Raw genomic sequence first — 20,018 nt, 5'->3', positions numbered from 1 at the left:
GAACATTGAGCAGTAGGATGAGCAGAAAGAAAACACAACCCATTTAGCAGCGTCAACAGAAGTCTGCCGGACAGGCCACAGCAGCAAACTACGATCTGTTGACGTGCATCATCATCAGTACTGCGACAGGAACAGCGTTGTGTTTCACAACACGCGTTTGGCGTCGGAATGCCGCCGGCCTCACAGCGCATTTACAGTGGAAATGAAAACCGGACATCACGCTGACAGGCGGCTTGATGGCCGGGCAGCACAGTTCAGCATGACTGAACCTTAACGGCACATTTTCTGCTTCTAACCGTCATCTGTGTGACGCAGCGCAACGCAACGCAACGCTTGCGAGCAAAAACTGCGCGGCGTGTCGACGTTCGGACCGACATCAACACCAAACCGCTGACGGATGGCAGTTTGTCGTCTGACACCCAAACCAGACGTTCACAGCCAGAATTCCACCTCACGGCAGGCGCACAGCACAGTGACCTGAGCGACCTGAGTGACCGATTGGCACAGCACAGCGCAGCGACCTGAGCGACCGACCGGCACGGCGCAGTGACCTGGGCGCGGCCGAGGAGGCTGCCGCTGGAGTCTGCGGAGCCCCGTCCAGCACGGCCGCACACCGCCAAGTGTCATCAGGCCGCCAACGTGACCTAGGCGGGGCCACAACTTACCTGTGGGTTATTTGTCGCACCCTTTTCGGAGGAGCTGTCTGGAAAACGCGTTGAGGTAATTCACGCCAGCAGTATAAACGAGTCTTCAGACATTGATGCCCCACTGTGATGCAATGCCGGGTATTGAAGACGAGTCTAGCTTACCTGTTATGATAGGTGATGACATTCACCCAGCTGCACAGCTGTTTGCCGACATCGATTCAATTTTCGCGAATACCGTCGTCGCATTCACGCCGACCCTTCTTAATTGGTGGCGACATGCCAGACACAAATTACTGGCCAGCTGTTCAAACATTGCGGAGTCGAAGTTCGGTTCGCTCCCACTGATCCAACGACCGAACAAGGCTCACCACCATGTCCATGTGACTGAAAGGTCCATCATTCTCATGATATTCAACCAACACCAATATTTGAGACCTAAGTCGGCAAACAGTTTTTAATGCTTTCGATGGATTTGATTCCGAACTCCGTGCTCTGCGCTGAGACAGCCACTGAAAACTCGACACGAGAATCGATAACGCGATTCAAGTACGAACTTAGGGAACAGAATATGGCTAAGCCCACATCGCGGTCATAGCTTCTCATGTATTGTCATTTCCATGGTCGGTTCAGCCCAGAGGTCAATATTCCTATCAACAGCATTCGGCGTTTCCTTGGCCCTCTGTCCAACAGCCGGGCGCTTCGCTTGCCTGGGACCCGGGACAATCCGCGAGATGTCCAGATGGTCTGCATCAAGATGAAGCGACGCGTCAGCCCAGGGTGGAGGTATCGCATGACCTAGACCGTTTTGCAATCCCTCAGGTGGCAGACTGGCTGCAGTTCTGCACGAAACAGAGCGGAGCGATACGGGGGCCGAGCTGATCCGTTAATATCACACAACAGCGCAATTGCCAGCAACATATGCGATCGTGGCTAACAGCGTCCCCTCAAACGCCACATTGTACACAACAAAGAAGCTCAACAGGCAGGCGTTATAGAAACCGCGGCAGGCACCTTCAGTCACAAACCCGGCGACATCGCACTGGCGCCGCCAGGCTTCGGCAGGCAGGCTTCTGCGGTCCCGCGCCCCAGAGTCGGGAGCGTGCCTCCACAGGGGTCCGACGCAGCACAGCCGGCCAAACCGTCCGGTCACCACCCGGAGCCGGCCGGGTCCGACACCGAGCGCCACGCGGCGGACACCGGGAGCCAGGTGGCGGACACCAGGCGCCAGGCGACGGACACCGGCGCGGCGGACACCGTTAGGCGCACGTCCCGAGGGCGATCGGACACCACAAGCTGGCGCTCGCTCTTTACGCCGCACCGTGGGTCTGTGACACCTCGCGATGACGCCGCGGAACCAGACCAGAGCCACCCGTAGGGCTGCTTTCGCCCGTGTCCGTCCAGTATCCCTGGCAGTTGGTCTTGATTGGTTGACGCAGGGTTCGAGCGGTCGGGGTGTCCCAGATGCCGGTGGGCCTCAGCGACTCTTGTTGACATGGGTGTCCCTTAGTGGTGGACCACGTCGTGCGTACCGCTTGTGGTCGGGGCTCATTCGTTGATGGTCCCCTTTGTCATCGGCTGCCGGTCTCACTGATCAATGGTCCCCCTTGACCGCGATCTGTGGACCTCAGCGGACCTCACTGGCAGGTGGCGCCATCTACCAAGCAGCTGCCCTCTGCTGGCGTGACGAACAGCTTACCGCTGGTGCAGGCGCACACCTGATAGGCCTTGGCGTCGCCGGTCGGGCCGAGCGGCCGCTGGCTGCTGGGCGATGCGATGGGCAGCCCGGGCAGCAGCACTCGGGACGAGTCGATTCGCACCTGGAGGGGAGGACCGTTGGCTTAAATACGCTGTCCGGACGCGGGACGTCGTTAATAAGCAAAGATGCGGATCCGCCGCCGCGTGCAGCGCCAATGTTGCAGACCGAACCGAACCGTGAGAAGTCTATGCTCAGCGCGGTCAGGTGATGTGACCTGCTCTGGTTTGCACTCACATTCCCAGTCAAGGACGGATTCAGAACACCGACGGGGGAACGCTGGCATAGAAGAGAACACACAGCAAAGTGTCCGGACCTAAAAAACGTCTTTAATTCTGCCTCCTTTAACCTCACAGTAAAAATGCTCCAAATAGAAATGCTCTGAAATAAACTTCCGGTAGCCAAATTTGCTTATGCTCTTTAAAGCTCAGCGAACTATCATTTTCTGCCCAGCTTTGACCATCTTAGAGAGGGAGGGGTAGGGGCCGATATTCTCCCTTTGAATTCATACTGCTCTTAGTTGGTTACTGACAACGAAGCGTGCAGCGCGCTACGCGCGTAGTCAAAACTATGTTATGCTTTTGGAGTTTTTACTCCCGTATTCCACTCACATTGTCACGTTGAAAGCAAAGAAAAAATTTGCTGTCCATTCCATTTCTTGTTTCCCCCTCCATCTTTCCCTTTCTGCTCAATTCATCCGCCTCGTTCCATTCCAGCGCTCACCGATCCGCCGGTGGATTGTAGTTTGAGATCCGTGAGGCAGGCGGCGCTGATATCGCCCGCCCGCGATTCAATGGCCACGCCGAGCGGCGCCGAGATCTCCAGTGACCGGGTGGCCGACTCCAGTCTGGGAACATAATGTCAATGGATGAGGTCTTTTTATGCCAATGTTCGTCATATGTATAGCGAAAGACTATCACTTTGCCATTACACAATGTCGAGTGTCATAACTAAGAGCGATTTAATCACCAGAAGGGTAACGGTGATGAACGAATTTCCACACGGGCATATAAAGCCAGCAAGATCTTGACTAGAATTATGCATCAGTACCAGCAAGCAAGAACTAAACTGCGGTTATAATTGCAATGGTGTTGTTGAGCATATTCTCCACTGCATGCAAACGTTCTCAGATTATTGAGCTTTACAGTCAGTGTGAGCTAACATGCCGCCCAGCTTGGACGTAATGCTCGTTATCCATCCAGTTAGCTTGTTCACATTCACCGCTTGACCGTCCACCCTCGCAGTGCCTCGCCTTATCAGAAGACCTCATCTCACTAGGAGTACACCGCGACCGTTAGCTGTGGGCTGTCTCACCGGCCGCCCTGAGGGGGGTTCCCCGAATATTGCAGCACCGGCTGGGGGCCCTGATCTTGGCGTCTTGGTTACGCCAGAATGACTGTATAGTTGCTCGACCCGTCCCTCTGTCCTTTATTATAGTTCTGACGCGGTCTTCCCGGGCTGGAAGAGCTCTAAGCTCCCGTAACCAATGCAGAATGCAGTTGTGGAAAGCTGATGTCCCGTAATGTAATATTCCATCAGACTTGAGATGTAATCGCAGCGACCCGGACGACAAAAATGACGTTCTGTCGACGTCACTCATGACATCACACCTAATATAATCGGCGCCGTTTAGTGTTCACAACAACTCGGACGACAAAGATAATATATCGTCAACGTCACTCAGGACGTCATACCCACGGATTCTGCGCCGTTTGATGCTCGCAGTGACCCAGACGACAAAGATTCCACGGGACGTCACGTGAAATCTTTGCCGGACGCGCATAATATTTTTCCGCCACTCCATCGCAGTGAGGCAGACATGGCGCGACAGATTCGATAGAAAATAAATGCATTTGTGGTCTGGGAACGACCGCGAGTGATACGAATGTGCTGTATTTTGTGGCAAAGAGTATAATTTTCAGTTTCCATTCTTAAGAGCACTGGCAGTACTTGCAAATAAAAAGCATGCGTAGTTATTGTCACGACAGTGAAGGAGATGTAATCGGAAAACAAGCTACGCTGCCAATACGTCCGACAAAGATTTTACGTGACGTCACGCAGAATAGAGCATTCTGGGTGCGCTACAAATGCGCCCCAGATTTAACCAAGAGAAGTCTTTAACTTTTGTTTTCGGCGCTATCAGTTCTTGTGCTAGAAATAAACGTTCTTCGATGGAAATACCATATCAAGATATCATTAGGCACAAGCTGATGATAATCGTTAGGTACGTATGTCCTAATGAAACCTAATGATATACTGATATCACCGTTTAACCAGTACCGCCAGGCATATTCAAGGTCGGCTTCCTTCAGCACGAGAACTCATAATTCCATCAGAGCAGTCCGAATCAAATGGACTTGTTTTGTATCCTCCTACTTCTTTTGACAAAATCTGGCACGAAAGGAAGCTTTCATAAGTAAAATCTCAGTGCTAAGTCTCGTCTCTGCCTGAGTGCTAAATCTCCCTGGTCTAAGCCTTGTTTGCTTCGCACTGCGTGACGTTCACGCAGGCTCAAAATGGCGAATGTGTCTGATACGCATATGCTGCGTTGGAGATCTGAGGAGGGGAGGATCTGAACAGTCGGCGATCCGAACAATCAATATACACCATTCGGCATTATACGCAACTATATCGAGATGTGGAGAGAAATCCGCCGCGCTGCGTACCAGCATGACACGCCGGGGCGGTAGCATATGTGGTGCGTCCTGCTGCTACCAGGACACGAACCAACAGCCGGCGGACACGATACCCATGTTGACATCGAGAGCAGCTTGTGAACCGCGCCGGCTGCTCACTCTCGCTCGACATCAGCCCACACTCGTCTTCGTCGGCTAATTGTAGCAGCTGTCCAGCAAATTAGAGAACTATTTGTGTGCTCTGTCAACACGGAGCGGTGGAGAGGGTGCCCAGTTCGCGTGCGGTGCTCTCGCCCTCGGCGGCGCTAGCGCTGTGAGCCGGCCAGCTGGCGACACCAGCCGACCCAGCGAGCTCGCAGGAACACTGCACCCATCGGCTGTCCCTCTCCAATCAGGCAGGGTAGCAGATGAGACCGTGCGCGGTCCGCAATATTCAGCACGTGAAGCTAAGGAAGAGCTGAACCGCATTGTCAGTGGACCGCACTTTTTATTACAACGTGAACAAGACCCTTAATATCTTGCGTTCAAAATTCGTTGCACCATACAAATCTGATTTGGACACACCTTGGCATGATTTGGCAGCGAACATCACATGCATGTGCGTCGTGGCATGCGTGCGCTTGGCAATAAAAATACAACATTTTTATATTTCTCTTTTAAAGGTCGTGGGGTCGCAAAACAATTCGGCTGCAATCAATAGCCCTAATCGTTGTGATCAATGAATCGTAACGCTGGCATCACCATCATCATCTTCGCCTGAGATCATGTCATTGCTGATGTTACACGCATGCGTTACACCCTTCAAAACACGCTTTAAAATTCAACACAATTCTTAGAGGACTTAAGGGCCCACTGCCTTCCGCAGTAATACCCAAACGTTTGGCCGTGTGGGTGGCGTGGAACGACAGAGAGCGTTCTCGTACGACAGTGCGGTGACGTTTTCTTGAACGACCTCACAAGATGATCTCACACCAGTTCTGCTGATGGCCTCATCTGCCTCTGTGTATAACGACTGACGTTGACTCCAGCAAGTCACACAAGTCGGTCAATCTCATCAAAACAGGAAATTCACCGCACATCTCTTACTGTGTAGGCAAAAACGGTCATGACAACCTTCACTGACGGTGTTATAGGCTCTGTGGCACAACATTTGTTTTCTTCTTTTTCTCTCAATATGTGGAAATCGATTGCCTGACAGATGCTGAAAATTGTTGGAATCGCCGAAAATTGCTCGAAAATTTAGGTCATACTTATATGGTTGCCACATGTAGTTGAGAGCTAGAGACCTTTGAAGTTATGAGCTCGGAGGGCATTTTGCGCGCATTAGGCATGGTTTACAGTGGCGAAAAGACCATGCTCAGCAAATGATTAGCTCCTCAACTTTCACTCTAAAAAATAGTGCAGCACTTCAAAATCGAATAATTGATATTTGTCTTTATGTCGCGCCGGAACAAACGTGGGTTGTAACTTCATTTAGGAACGTGAAACACCGGCGCGATTAGGAGACAGAGGGCGTGATAGGAGACAGTCGGCGGACCGTAGCAAGGACTGGTGGCCGGCGGGGTGTGTTCGGGCTCGAGTGGCCGGAGGGGTGTGTTCGGGCTCAGGTGACGGTGGGGGTGTGTTTGGGCTCGGGTGACCGGCGGGGGTTGTGGTTCGGGCTCGGGTGACCGGTGCGCTCACTTGAGTTCGTTCCCGGCCTCCGCTCTCACGACCGGCGTCTCCACCGATCCGTCGAACACGGCCCCGCCCTCTCCTGGAACACAGAGGATCACGTCGGCTGACGGCGGCCAACCGCCGCACTCCTGGCTAGCAGCACAGCCGAGGCGCCCCAATTGCAGCCCGGCCCCCATGCAGCGTTTCAAGCTTGCCACTGTACGGCATCGCAGACATGGCCGATATCGACCAATGATTAGGTGTACTAAGCTCCCCCCCCCCCTGCCTTGTCAGCTAGAAGACACAAGCGCAATGGTCGTTAAGTGAGGGAATTCCGATATGGTTGTAGGTGGACCATCATCACACTGAGTTAATTACGCACACGGACCAATGGTTGGATCATCAATCGATGCGTGTGTGGCTGGTGTGGTCATTAGAGTCGTCTCATTCACTAGGTGTGTTTACATTGCAAATAAGAGATGTCGCCAGGTTGGCACGAAAGCTCAACAAAATAAGCACGGGCGCTGGCCACCAGATACGCTGGAGATAAATGAAAGCTGCAGGCATATGCGTAAATGCCTGTAGCGCTTTCAATAAGGCGCATAATTATCGCCTGTACAAAGCAACGTACATCCCATAGATCCATCAGACATGAGACGTAGATCCATAGACACCATCAGGCAATCTGTACTGCACAGTTCAACAAAACAGGCTCCTTTCATCCATGATGAGTACAAGGACATATCAGATAACCCAGAGCGAATTTTGCAGACCAACCACCGCGGTGGACGCTTTGGGCGCAGAGCCAGATTCCTGAGGCCGGCGTGTGACCTTGACCTCACCTGTGACCTGCAGTGTGTGCGCACCGACGATCACTGGCTGGGTGACGCCGCGAATAGCACCATACCCATCTGGTCCGTGACTTGGAAAGAGTTCGAGATGACGTGAAAGCCCTCTGGGCCTGGAGCGATGGACGAAAAGACGCGTCAAAATTGCAATGATGCGCGTTGGGCGCAGGTCGACCATGCATTTCAGGCGGCGTTTTACTGCTTCGAGTTCAACCTCACAAGGGTCCTGTGCAGTAAAGTGGTGTAGCCAATACACGAACCTGTTACGTATTTGGCATGCGGTGTATTCTCAGAAACAAAATGCGTATCTAATGTCAACCAGCAGCCAGCATTACAACCTATAACCTTTGTGGCTGTTGTAGAGCAAATGCGAGACGTCACAGCCAATCACCCACTGGCGTTTTCTAGCAAAGACGCTGCCATGGAAAACGCGTCTCATCGGCTACCAAACGCCAGTCAGCAGTAGCTAGGCTGTGGCCAGTCCCGTTCATTCGTCAACGCTTAAGGTAATGAAAAGAATGTTAGCGCTAGCATTGCACCAAACGTGGAATAGCTGAAGTTCTGTACAGTCAGCATGATAACCGATCGCGACATTCCAGCAAGGAAAAAAGCTTTTAGCTCCCGTTTACGTCATTACCCACAGGTGACGACTGATTGTTCAGCGTCGCGAACAATAATTGGACGAGGAATGGGCCGACCGTAATAAAACTGTTCTGCAAGCCAGCACTAGCTCTCCGCAGTAACTCAGAGGCCAAGTCGCCACCAACTCACAAACTCACCGTTCGCCGGCGACGGCCCAAATTGCTCACCGACTCACCGAGCGTGAGCTGGAAGGCAAACTCAGTCACCAGCTCACGCAACTCACGGTGCGCCAAGCGACGACCCCCCGACTGCTGAGCGACTCACCGAGCGTGAAGCTGGGAGGCCAGCTCGCCAGCCTTGTTCCGAATTTGACGGAGAAGTTCTGCGAACGACTGGAAGCTGATGGGTCTGGTGGTGGCGCGAGCGCACATGCTACTGGCCACCAGCTGACCCATGACCCAGGAGTCGCCGTCCAGCACGATGCCCCCCTTCACCACACGCAGGGCCGCCGATGCCGTCCTGCACCGCACACGAGCCGTGCGTGCACGGTGTCACTGCCTGTTGACACGCTCCGCTGACATGCTGACACGCTGACACGGTATCACCTGCGGAGTGACACGCCCGCTGACATGCTGACATGCTGGACACGGTATCACTGCGGCTGACACGCCCGCCGACATGCTGACACGGTGTTATGGTGTCACTTGCCGCTGACACGCCCGCTGACACGCGGACCGTGTCACGGTGTCACTACCGCTGACGCGCCCTGACGCCAGGTCAGGCGCAGCTGCAGGGGGGGGGGGGTCTTCAGTATGCCGTATACCAGGACATGCGGTGTACATGAGTGGTGCCTTCGGGGCATCAGTAAAGGCACGGACAGCGGCCCTGCCATCATGTTAGTGATTGCAGAGGAGGCCTACGTGGGGCGGGGGGGGTCCTGCGGGGATTGTGGGGAATAGCACCTCTCATTCTGACATCTGAAAAAACTGACTTCAGGCGCACGATGTACAAGATGCATTTGACATACAAAATGGCCCTGGGCACCATGCACTGAAGAGAAATATCCTGTGATGTCATAATTCACACCACTGCTGACCGATAAACAGCTGGCGTTTTCTTTAACATGGGTTCACGGGGGAGGGGAATTCGACCTCCCAAAAGTTCTTTTTCCAGAAGCGATTGAATGATGTATCTTTTGATATGACAAATAAGATATAGCTTATAAGCGCGCCGACCCATGGCAGGCCAAGGTCAGGCCTTGGCTGTCAGCGAACGTAATTTTAAGCGAATCGCTCAATCTTACGAGACAGCGCAGTGTTAGACGAATCCATGCACCTCTGAGATAGTTTTTTAGACAATACGACAGTTGGATCTAATATCGCAAAAATTACATGGACCCTGGGCCAGGCACGAAAGTCAGACCAAGGTCAAAATCAGCCTGCTTTTTTACTGGAAGGCATGCTTGTGGTGAGGTTTCTGACGTTCATTTCGAATTTCTTGATAGCAGGGACCAAGACAGACATCTTCCATGGAGTTCTTGAAGGTCAGAGTAGACCACTGGCCTTAAATGCCGCAGATCACCATTTTTTAAGGAACATACCGCATGGCATAATGCTTAAGTGAACAGGGTCACTGGCCTGAAATGAACAAAGTAGCCCTTTGTTTACAACAGGTAGCTAGGTTCAAGGCGGTTGTAGGAGGATTTCTGCGAGCGGTTTGGGCACCAATCTGTAATTTACCTTGTTGGATCTTGTTTGGCCCGAAGGTTATGACCTGGAACCTCACATTTCCACAGAAGCTAATTGACATACAGACTCTCCCACTCTGCGAATTTAGCTTATCTAGCTCTCCTATGTTTTAAGATCTGAAGGCGCTCATAATGACCTTCATCCGAACGTGTGATATTCAGTCGGCCATCCGGGCACGTGTTAACGGAGCTGAACTAGACTCTCCCGACCTACATTTTATCCCAATCCTACACGGCCCTATACGAAACCACTCGACACAATGTCCATGATTTACACTCGGCGTAGCCCTCAGCCCGCCCTGACGCGCGCGACGGCGCCCGGTCGGCCGACGCCAATCCAACTTTGTTTAGCCGGGCCCGGTGTGATGTATGCATTGTTTTGCGCGGCGACGCCGGCGGCCTCCTGATCCGGGCACTTAGAGGGGACTCGGCCGGCGCGGGGAGCCGGGCCGGAGCGTGGCGTGCCGACCCCGGCCGGCGCCGCCGAATCGACGCATGAATAAAGAACAGGCCGGTATTAGGGCGCGGTTTGATCTGCTTCACGCCGCTGAATAAGAGATGTCCAGTTACGGCGGCAAGACGGGCGCCGAGAACGGAGGGTAAGGAATCTGTCACGGGAAAACACGCGCGTCCCGGCTCGACCGCCTTAAGCCACGCCATTTCCGTCGGAGGGGTGACGGACGGGCTCAGATTACTAAATTACGGACATGCTGGTAAACTAGCGCTCGTCGCGCTCAGTTACGAGTTCCGCTTTGCCCTAAGCCGCCAGCAAAGCCAAGCTCATCCTCGCATCACATACGGAATGCAAATTTCGCAAAGGAAGTCACACTCAAAGGACTTCAGCGCATGGCGCGGTTGGTTTGTTATCACAAGACACCAACTGGTCGGCAGCATAGTGATTGGCAAAGCTGGATGTGCTTTAAGAAATATAAGGGCTCACTGACATGTCAAATACTAACATGCTATATACTAATATACTAATATACTAGGAAGAGCTTAAGTGTATTCCTGCTCTATCACTACTCATGACACCTAGGGCTCATACTTGTGCTATCTTTGTATTCCCGAACACTTTGCAAACAGCACATAAGCTTTGCGACACTTCCTTGCAGCCTATCTGCACCCAACCGAAGCATTTGTTCAGGGGATCGGGCCGAGAGGGCGGCTTGCTCCCGTCGTGCGACACGAGGTCGGCGGTGGCGGCCCGGCCGAGCCGGAGCCGCGGCCGCCGGAGACGACCCGCCCGATCACCGCTCATCGGCCTTTCGGCAGCCAATCTCCCCATCGAATCAGGCCTATAAACCGCGACCGGCCGGAGCGATGTGCCGGCGGCGGCCGGCCGCCGCGCCGATCCGGCCCTGATGGCCCCGGCGCGGCCGGCCATCGGCGGCGATGGCTCTCCGGGCGACAGGTAAACAGCCGCGCCGGCCACCGACCGCCGGGAGCCGCGGTCGGAGCGGCTCCCGAGGCGCCGGTAGCCGCGGCTAGCTGAGGAGCCTCCGATGGCCGAGCCGCGGCCCTTCTCCCGGCCATCAAGTTGGGTTTTTCGCGTTTGTGCGAATCCCAGCAACTACGTCGTCACGACGGTCAAATAAGAAGCCGGGGAGACCAAAATGTAAGGGCCCTCTAGCACGAAAAAGAGGAACTCTTACCGGGTTGAAAAGTCGAGGGCAGCGTTAAATCTCTCACTGAATGACCCGTATGCATATCTGGCAATAGGGTCTCCTCTGACCATCGCCCTCGTCACAATGCTTATATGAACCAAACATAACCCACAACGACACCTGTAAGAAGTGCTGCGTGAGACGAACACACACTAGAGCTAAATTTTCGGCCGGACGGCGCTTCTAAGACGCACAGCACGTCCGAGCCGGTAGCCAGCACTCACCACGGAAAAGTCGAGAACTTCATGATCCATAGCGTCAGCGCCAGGTTGATGATGACCATGAGCAGCAGCACCAGCAGAAGACCGTAAAGGCACCGCTTACGCCAGCCGAAGATGCCGATCTTGTAGCTGCGGATGTAGAGGTACGGGTCCGCCTGGCCTTGGCCTTCCCCCATCTTCAGCTCCGCAGCTAGCTCAGCTAGCTCAGCTGTTCAGCTCACCCTGAGGGCAAAATCAGCCGATGGCGGTGATCATGATCATGCTCAAGGCCACAACTGGTGCTGATGTCCTTTGCTACACGCTCCAAATGTAATCAAGAACATTTTGTGGTGCCGGATACAGCTATCCCGACTTAACCCCTACATGATCATCAGCTCTGAACACCTCCAAAATATTCGGGCAGGAAAACAGCCGACTTGAGACGAAACAGTAGCAGCAGAGCACAGCCGACAGACGTCGCAAGTCTCAACCGGATACCGTCACAGCTTTGTTTACATTTAAGAGCCTTCCGACCGAGGCGGGGCTGCGACAGCCCGCTGGCTGCGGCAGCCGGGGGATGAAGACTTGGCCCGGCCGGCGGTGGTCAGGCGGCGGCGGCTGTCCGCTGGTCTCCTTCCGAAGCCGTGCGGTTGGCCAATAGAGGAGCGCGGCACAACCGGGCGCCGCCGGCGGGCCCCTGAGCCTCCCCAAGGAGCGCCTGTTTTCTGGCTTGTTAGCCGCCCAGTGATGACCATAATCAGGGCGCGCGAGGGGGCGCAGACTGCGGCGCCAGCGTCTCGGACGCCCGGCGGCTCCCTGAGCCAGTCGATACACAGACCAGGCCGAGCCGGTGTGGCCTCCGGACGGCGAGCATTGCATCTGGGCCTCGTCTGCTGGAGCGAGTGTGTGGTGAAGCGATGTGCGAGTGTTTTATGGGCTTACTTTCTGTCTTTGAACACGCGTCCGAGCGGCCGGTCAGAACGGCACGCCCACGTGGGAGGGGGCGAAATCTCCGATCCGCTGCCTTTGCTCCTGCGTGCGCTAGAGCAAGGACATTCTTAAAAACTAATGCCTGGATGATGATCTATTGAAAGCCTGTCCATGATAATCATGAGTCAGGCAGCTAAAGTCAAACAAGGTCACCAACGGACGATTGTCAGTTAGATTTTACATGCTGACGTCAGTTTTACATGGTGACATGATGATGTCATTCAGCAACATTAGGGGTTCAATACAAATGACACCAGCACTTTTACACTGGCAAAAGATAAACAGTAATGTAGCATATGGAGCATGGCAATGTTGCGTAATCATGCCGTAATAACTTGCGGGTTTGTGTCAACGAGATCGAACTGATCCCAGTCGTTAAATGAGGATTTGATACATTACCGTTGATATTTCTGGCGCAGGTTATTCTTGTAGCAGGTGAAGTTTTGCCAAAATATTTACACATATATTAAGTTTTAGGCATATGAAAGTTCCCTATCCAGTCCTCGCCATCGTCCCCTTGTTTCATTTCACCCACGGAGGCCCCAGCTTCCGGAGAATGGAGAATTCCGGATAATTCCGGATAATCACGTCGCGTGGCGGGTCCAAGACCGAGGTGAGAGAGATGCGGTACCTTGCAGTGACAGGCCATCCTCTAAGCCGGCGCCAGAGCTACATGTTGGTCAGCGCGCACGCCTCCAATCGACGGCAGTGGTACCACGCCAGAATCGTCGGCACGGCCCAGCCGACGATCGCGGCGAACGGAGACGTTTGCTTGACTGTCGCAAAAAAATGTGTCCTGGCCGACTTGGATGATTTAGGCTTACTGGGCGGCATTATTTCTTCTTGCTCGAAGATCATGTAACCAGGTATGGTCTGCCGCGATTCCAGAAAGTTGACAGGGTCAGGCAAATTCTCGTGCCCTTCAAATTCCCGTTTGCATGATTAAAGAGTGTCGAAGACATAATATCTGCTTGTACGGAAGGGTGCCTGCTCAAGTAAAAACATGCATTACTTCAGGCCATTAACCAGACGAAACAAGGCATCGAATCGATTGGTGGCCGATTAAAACCGACGACTGATGACCGCATGGAATCGACACTGTAAATAACTTTGCGCTTACTATAAACGGCTCCTTCACTGGTCATTCGGCTCATTTTTTGGCTGAAGCGCTCGAAACACGGACGATGCGTGACGCGGAATGAAGCCAACAGCCATAGAAACCGTTCAGTCAGTCGTTAGAACTCTGCCTGGACTTCAAAGATGCCGTTTGACTGTCTGGAGCGACTCTGTTGGTGCAATGCTAACACGACCAATTCACATGCTTTTTGTTCATAACCATACGATTGTTTCATCGCAAGCATGTCAAGAACCTGTTCAATGGGGTAACCAAACATCGTATGATACCGGGCGCTTCCGTGCAATGCCGGAAGGCACACATTTTTTTTCTCGGGCCGAATCACCAGCTGAACGTCCAGTGCGCGGCACTCCTCACCGTCAATGAACGGACTGGATCGCCTTCGCTCACAAGGTTGTGACTTCTAAAAAAGACTAAGTGGACTAGAGCCAGTGGAAGAGGAGCATCGAGCAGCTCGCGTAATACTCCATCGGATGAAATGCATCGGATACCAGTGTAATCGGCCTTTGGCAGATCTAACGAGATCATCGTGGTAAACAATCAAGCCGAGCATCCGCTTTGTTTTAGAAATAACGAGGGACTGTCAGTAATTAAAGCGGTATTGCACAGCCATTGAGAAGGTGTGTTATATGTGCATAACACACTTCACATCCACACACATCCGGCAGATGCGCCATTTCACATCAAATTAAGTTGTATGGGCTGGCCCCACGTTTTCATTCCGAACAATCGCAGCGTGGTCCTGCACGATAAGAGGGCAACTTATGCGGAACAAGGCTTTGCAAGCTATGTTCTACGACAAACGTAAATGTCGCGAGCTTGAGAACGAAATGCGACCGACGTGACTCTAGAAAAATAGTCACCCATGACAAATCGAAAGCGAATTCTTTGAATTTTCACAGGAGATGTAAACGAGCTGTCAACTTTTTGCGAGCGAATCAGTATCTTGCGTTCGATAATTCAAAAATTGCTACCGAAAACAACTGAGAGGCATCCGAGTTTTTCTCGTCTGACCACGGCTCCGCCTTCAGTTCCATCTTTGTAACGAACTGTGTGAGCTTCGTGCGTCTGTATTCATTCTTACCTTATTTAATTGCAGTTGAGCTCCCCTCAATGCCATGTATATATATATATATATATATATATATATATACGTATAAAACTACGCCTTTATAATTTCATATCATGCCTGCAAAGGATGGCTTAGCAACTGCTCTGTCCAGGACTATGCTGAGGCGGCTCTTATTTGATTTACGGCTGGTCGTGACGGTAGTGAAGCCGCGTTAAACAAAAAAGCGTGAACAGAACGATGGAGCTTTAACCGCGAAGAGTAAGGGAAGCTCATTTAGAACGAGACCTGGTGAAGCTTAAGACCAATAATTTTACGGTGTCGGGGTCCGCCAATGTCTCAGTGGGCGAATAGTTCCGGTCTGCGTGGGCTTTCGCGGAGGCAAAGAAGGATGTGGGGTATGGAACTACAAAAAATATCAACTGCACCCCCGAGGCATTGTCAACGTCACGGTCCTCTCTCCCACTCTCTCCCTCTCTTTCTCCCTCTCTCTCTCTCTCTCTCTCTCCCTTTCCCTTTCTCTCTCCCTCTCTCTCCCTTTAGCCTTTCTTCCTCTCTTTTCTTTGACAGTGGGGCACCGTATATATATATATATATATATATATATATATATATATATATATATATAATGCATCATATATAATTGATGCGCCCATCAGCCATCGGACTAAGACTTGTAGACATCCGACGGTGGGGCTGCCACTGAACGTCCGCGCGTTTCCAACCGTCCCCCCTGTTCGGCAGCCGTCTGTGGCGCTCGTCGCGGCCACGGCATGACGTAAGGAGGTGCCCCGTTGAATAACGTCGCGCGCCGGGCGCACGCTCACGACGCGGCCGGCTGGCGCCCGGCACCAGATGGCGCTGATGGTGTTTTGATGGTCACGTGACCCCAGGTAATGTATGCGACGCAAGCCTATTTGTTGGCTGCAGGTCGATGTGAGGGAAGAGGAGCTGTGCGAACCTGAGGAGAACAGATTCTGCACACGGAGATGAAATTAGCCTGTCGTCAGCTTATTGCGACTTGGGGTCTCCTCTTCAGAGCGCGATATTAAATACCACACGCGGATTCCACCTGCAACTAGACACATGTTGCAGATGTTGGCTGGAGCCGCACCGTTGTGTTCTGTATCCGCCATCAACGACTGGTGGTGATCCAATGGCATCCGTATTCGTGGTCGTGTTTTAATGATTGTACCGACATATTTTAACCTGTTTCAGCCAAGGAATCGCATGAGCTTAGCAGTCAATTGTTCTTTACATGGCAGCAGGTAGAATTAATGGAACCTCGGGAGTCAAAAATTCTGGCTAAGCCTGCTGTCGGCTGGTCTCATGCGTACACAAAGCTCGTAAAATGCCTGCGGAAATTGTCCCAGCCAAGCCAAGCTAAACGCAGCCAGCTTTGATGTCCGGAGTAATCTGTCAAGGAGCCCCTGCTTGGTGATCGCTCGCCTAGTCCCCAGTGAGGGAGATATATCGCACGCCATCAGTTCCCTGCGTGCTGACGGATCTGTGTTTTTCTTACTTCCTGGCGTCTCCCATCGTTCAGCGGCCGACGTATGTCACCGGTCCATCACTGGCCTTTAGGAGTGTCGTGCCCTCATGCTCCCACTGGTTGTGCCTCAGTCACCCCTCGGCGGCACGCCACGCTGCAGCTGAGTTGTACTGATACGGCGACAGATCCTCACCAGGGGTGTCACACTCTATCACACTCTAACGCACTCTGTCACACTCTAAGTCGGTCGGCGATGGGGGGAGGGGCTGAGCCAATAGAGTTGGCCTTACCTACCACAAATGCTAGTTTCTCCCCGGATAACGGTGCTTTGATTTGCGTCCAGATGCCAAAACTGAAATAAAAGATACTTGGGGTCAAAATTATTTCGATATTGAGAAGTGACTTCAAGTTTGTAGCGGATGCAATAATGGTAAGGATATGATGATATGGATATCGATGCGTTTAGGTACGTAATATACCAGCAGTTCAGACTCTTGCTACATTTCATTGGTCTAGCATTCCCTTGTTTGCTCATATGCATTGAGGAGCTCAATTCAGCACGGTGGCGGCTTACGCCCTCCGCAAGTACACAGAGTGGCACCCCTGATCCTCACCCCCACTACCAGTCCCCACACTCCAGCCGATCTGTACTCGGTCAAAATTGACGATCACAATCGGACTGAATTCAGTCAAAATTGAACATCATTGATCTTCTGTGTGTGTGTGTGTGTGTGTGTGTGTGTGTGTGTGTGTGTGTGTGTGTGTGTGTGTGTGTATGTGTGTGTGTGTATGTGTGTGTGTGGTGTGTGTGTGTGTGTGTGTGTGTGTATGTGTGTGTGTGTGTGTGTGTGTGTGTGTGTGTGTGTGTGTATGTGTGTGTGTGCGTGAAAAGGTATTAAGTGATTCCTTGATGTTTCTTCGTAAGTATATATATATATATATATATATATATATATATATATATATATGTCTGCATAGTTGAATGTCACTATCATCACAGACGACAAGCAAAACACATCTGACCCAAAGGAATTCAGTGATCGCTCACGTAACGCACAGGGCAGTACCCAACGCACCCATTGACCTGACCCGGTCGTCGCTCAGACCCTGCAGCCGGTGCATCCTGCGGCAGCCGGAAAACAATCAGTTCGGGTATCATTTGTTTGGCATCGACTGCCATGAAATTGCCTCGCCCTCCCTGGGGGCGCCCAGGCTATTAGTTTCCAGCAATTGAATTTCGGCTGCATTTTCTCGCTAATAGTGTCGGAAGGATAACATGCAGGAGCGGAAAACGCGTTATCTGCCGGAGGCCCGGAGGGTAATGTATTTAGGAAGCATTGTAACCGCCTATAATGGACGGAATGGGCACCAAACTCGATTACCGTCGTTAAAGTTGGCTCAAAATTGCGTGTAGGTCGTATGCTTGCACGAACAAGTCGCTCCCGGAACTGTTTCTGGACCGACCGGCTTGGTTAGTAGCCGCCTAGGGGAGAAAGCCTGCATCATGCTGGTCGTCATGTCCAGGACGCAGCATGAGGATAATGCATAGCGATGTTGGAAGCCCTCTCAGGAGAGAACAGCCAGAAGGGTAGTGGTAGTGGCAGTGGTATTGGTAATGATAGTGGTAATGGCAATGGTGGTGGTAGTGGTAATGGTAGTTGTGTTGGCCGTGATCGTGGTGTTGCAGATCGCGGAAAATGGGCCACAGCACAGGTACTATGGCGTCAGTGTCACAGGAAATCAGCTCATATAGCCTTAGCAGAGCCTGTCCCGACTCAGGGACGTGTCCCGCACAAAATGACCGGTGCATTTTCATCAGCATACAGAAAGCATTTTCTTGGCTCCGGTTGTCATCCTCGCGCACTCGCGCGTGTGGAAAATGTCGAGGACGTGCCTTTTGCCGGTTATTCTGGCACAGGCCTCAGCATCCGCCCGAGGCTGGCACCGTGTCGATATGGGCCAGTTGGCCGCTGAACACCGCGTCCGCCGGGGTAATGGATGGCGCTGCCTGTCCGCCGTCCCGCGTCGGAAGTACCGAGGCACGAGAAGTGCCAACAAGACGCGGCGGGACACGACTAGCGCCAGAACAGTCCAAAGCTACGTCACGCTGATGACGGCAGCGACTCCCAGGGCCGAGTGAAATCCATCGACAACGTGGCGCTAGAGATCCCAACACGTTTGCAAACTCCCGCAAAGAACAGCGCAACCTCGAGCGTCCAGTTCCGTTACGGCATCCGCCTTCCGGTCCCCTCGGAACAGCTGGGGAGGGGGGAGGGGACACACCGGCGTCCCAGCGGACGGCGTCTCGGCGCGTGGTTGGACCGGGCGCCGGCGCCGTCGCCGCGCCGGCCGGGTGACGGACCTCGGTGCCAGCGGGGCCCGCCCTGTCCACCGCGCAACTGCACTCACGCCGCTCATTCCGACCGGCCTTATTCCGAACAGCAGCGTCGCCGGATGGCTGGATGTGAAATGTAAATTGGGCCTTGAGCCAGACAAATGGCTAGGAGAGTGTGCTATCTTCTTGAAACAGTCCGAGGACTCCGATGGCCAAAATTCTAAACATTGGACGGATGACTCCGGCCAAGTCGTGGACAGGAATATCCATCACAGCGAGGGACTGCAGAGATTTCTCACCAAACGTGACTCGTGTGACAAAGGTCGTTCTGGTCCTGCTCAGTGTATCTCCGCTCCGTCATGCATTGGTTCGACATGCCATCTCTGAGAGGTCGGGGTCCATTAGGAGAGGGCGGTGGACGGGTCTGCCTGTCTGCCTTCGTAAGTCTCAGCCGGCTCTGCGTAGGCACTGCCTGGAATTCATGCTCCAGAAGAAATCCTTTGAGCACGCAAAGGCGAATACAACTGTTGCAATGTATTTGTTATGACGACTTCGGCAAAGCTGGAACCAATGAGCCACTCCGCCGTAGTGCCGCTCATCATACACACACGACGATTAATTACAAGGACGTAGTGCTTCATCCGTGATCAAAGCCTTTCCTATATCTCCATGGCTACAGCAGCCGCTCGGTGGTGATCTACGCTGGTAATCCGTGCTCATGAAAATCCCCATCGCGGTCGAGGGTGATAACGCGTTTCCTTTGGAAAGAGGACGAGAAAATGGGTGCACTCGACGCCGTTTGATCCTGAGAGCTATCGTGTCTCGCTGCTGTGTCTGTTCCCCAGAGAGCAGCTGAGGCCACGACTCTCACCAGGCCTCCGCCCTGCCTGCTATCCCTGGTGACGTCACAAAGAAGTCATCATCCGCAGCGCCCCGGCGGCTTGTTCTGTCAGTTCTATCGCCTCCCCAAGTTGCCAGCCGGCAATTTTTCGGAGGTAATTTCCTGGGAGCAGCGAGCATAATGTGATCGATGCCGTTTAATCGGCGAGATGAGGACAAGTCTGGTCGAGTTTAATGGCCGCAATGACGTCCGAGGGCGCGCATTAGCCCCGTCGCGCCGGCTCTGGTCGGTTGGCCGCTCCCGCCTGTCCCAGACCGGCCGACACATCTCCGGCCCACGCTGAGATGTGACACTAGTCGTCGGTGGAGGGGGGGGGGGGGGGTATTGGCCAGGACCGCGTCTGCAGTCTCACCGCACGCGCGG

At 53.1% G+C, this 20,018-nt stretch overlaps 1 pseudogene; it reads right to left on the bottom strand.

Annotated features, from left to right (window-relative positions):
* Positions 1-1,235: 1,235 nt before the first annotated feature.
* The window catches only part of LOC119096651 (delta-sarcoglycan-like), a 37,792-nt pseudogene continuing 19,009 nt past the window's right edge, over positions 1,236-20,018 (bottom strand).

The sequence above is a fragment of the Pollicipes pollicipes genome, unplaced genomic scaffold (genome assembly GCF_011947565.3).
Source record: "Pollicipes pollicipes isolate AB1234 unplaced genomic scaffold, Ppol_2.1 Scaffold_4295;HRSCAF=5057_pilon_pilon_pilon, whole genome shotgun sequence".
Taxonomy (NCBI): domain Eukaryota; kingdom Metazoa; phylum Arthropoda; class Thecostraca; order Pollicipedomorpha; family Pollicipedidae; genus Pollicipes; species Pollicipes pollicipes.
Note: the sequence above shows the minus strand (reverse complement) of the source record. Positions and strands in the feature narration are given on the sequence as shown.